Raw genomic sequence first — 2500 nt, 5'->3', positions numbered from 1 at the left:
TTTCGACATCCACGAACAAACCTTTCAATAACCGCCCCCCCTCCCCCTCCCCCCCCAGTCGTTGAAAGAGCCGCGTCGTCGTCTCAGAAAACGAGAAAATACGAGGAAAAAACAACAACGAAATGACGACAAAACGAAAATACGAGAAAACGAAGAAAAAAAGAAAGACAGAAAAAAGAAAAGAAAATGAAAAGGAAAAAGAAGAAGAAGAAGAAGAAGAAAAAGAAAAAAAAAACGTACATGAGAAGCGATCCTTCACGCACACAAAACAAACATAAATACACACATACAAACAGACACAAAAACCGGCAAACTATTGAAAGAAATTATCATGTTTCTCTTCATTATTAAACGTGATGATTGTGCTCCTTTGTTCAGTTTGTTCAAAGTGTTCATTGTTCAGCGAATTCACTTTGTTCAAAGCGCTTCATCTGATCAATCTGTTCACAATGTTCATTCGGACTTGTTCAAAGTGTTCATTCGGATTCTTCAGTCTGTTCAAAGTGTTCATTCGGATTCTTCAGTCTGTTCAAAGTGTTCATTCGGATTGTTCAAAGTGTTCATTGTGTTCAAACTATTCATTGTTCATTGTGTCCAAGGTGTTCAAAGTGTTCAGCGTGCTTAATTTGAACAATATGAACCACGTGTTGAACGAGAAAATAGTCACCAAGTCCGGGTTATCTTTTGAACAGAACGTTACTACGCGTTAAGACCAAAACTGGGTTTAGTCTAAAATTATACGAGAAAACGTTTATATATATATATGAAACCAAAAAAAATAATAACAAAAGAAATAACAATAAATGTAACAGTGATAAAGAGAGAATAACGACAACAAAAAAAAGACAAAAAAAAAAAAAAAAAAATAAAAAATTCCAAATGTCGTCATCCCCTCCCCTCCCCCTTCTCCCCCTCCCCTCCCCCCACTTTGCCTCCCATCTTAGTCATCGACACCCCCCCCCCGCCCACCATCCGCCCACCGCCAGCCCACCCCAAGCCACCGTCGCGGGCGCCGTGTTGGGTATCCGAGGCGAAGAGATACCAAATATGGGCGTGTTCTCTCCCCACCCCTTCCCCTCTTCTCTTCCCTCCCCCCCACCCACTCCCTCCCCTCCTCGCCCTCCCCCTCTCTCTCCCTTTTTTCCCCCCCTCTCTCTCTTTCCCTTCTCCTCTCTCTCCCTTTTTCCCCCTCTCTCTCTTTCCCTTCTCTCCCCCTCCCCCTCTCCTCCCCCACCCACTTATCTCCTCTTCCTCTTCATCTCCCCCTCTCTTCCCCTCCCTCTCCCCCTCCCCCCCCTCTCCCCCTCCCCCCCCTCTTACCACCCTACCCCCAAATAAGGAATCTTGCTTTACGTTCGAAAACCTGTCTGGCGCCTTTCAAAAAAATAAAAAATGAAAAATAATAATGATAAAAAAAAAAATAAAAATAATGAAAAAAAAAAAAAAAAAGCAAAAATTCGTGAAAAATAATAACGAAAAAAAAATTAAGCCATGAGACCGGTTTAGTGACACCCCCCTCACCCCCCACCCCCCATCCACCCCCACACCTTGTGCATGAATCTGCGTCTGTCTGTCTGTCCGTCGGCCGGTCACTCACTCACTCATTTACTCTCTCACTCACTCATTTCCTCATCTATTCGATTCTTTCACTCACCCATCCACTCATTCACCCACTCACTCACTCACTCACACACTCACTCATTCACCCACTCATTCACTCACACATTAATTCACTCACTTACACACTCATTCACCCACTCATTCACTCACTCACTCCCCACACTCACTCCTTCACACACTCCCTCATTCACACACTCACTCATTCACACACTCACTCCACACACACTCACTCATTCACACACTCACTCATTCACACACTCACTCATTCACACACTCACTCCACACACACTCACTCATTCACACACTCACTCATTCACACACTCACTCATTCACACACTCACTCATTCACACACTCACTCATTCACACACACTCACTCCATCACACACTCACTCATTCACACACTCACTCATTCACACACTCACTCCTTCACACACTCACTCATTCACACACTCACTCATTCACACACCTCATTCACACACTCACTCATTCACAACACTCACTCATTCACACACTCACTCATTCACACACTCACTCATTCACACACTCACTCATTCACACACTCATTCACACACTCACTCACTCATTCACACACTCACTCATTCACACACTCATTCACTCACACACTCACTCATTCACACACTCATTCACACACTCACTCACTCACACACTCATTCAACACACTCTTCATCACTTCACACACTCACTCATTCACACACTCACTCATTCACACACTCACTCATTCACACACTCACTCATTCACACACTCACTCATTCACACACTCATTCACACACTCACTCATTCACACAAGCTAAAGACGAAAATATAATCACAAAAATGAAAACCCTAAAACAGAAGGAAATAAAAACAGCAAAAATAGT

At 43.5% G+C, this 2500-nt stretch overlaps 1 protein-coding gene across 1 annotated transcript in view; it reads right to left on the bottom strand.

The window, feature by feature from the left end:
- LOC119581198 (fasciculation and elongation protein zeta-1-like) overlaps positions 1-2500 on the bottom strand; it is a 29616-nt gene that overhangs the window by 407 nt on the left and 26709 nt on the right. The window lies entirely within an intron of this gene.

Source organism: Penaeus monodon, chromosome 14 (assembly GCF_015228065.2).
Source record: "Penaeus monodon isolate SGIC_2016 chromosome 14, NSTDA_Pmon_1, whole genome shotgun sequence".
NCBI classification, from domain to species: Eukaryota; Metazoa; Arthropoda; class Malacostraca; order Decapoda; family Penaeidae; genus Penaeus; species Penaeus monodon.
Note: the sequence above shows the minus strand (reverse complement) of the source record. Positions and strands in the feature narration are given on the sequence as shown.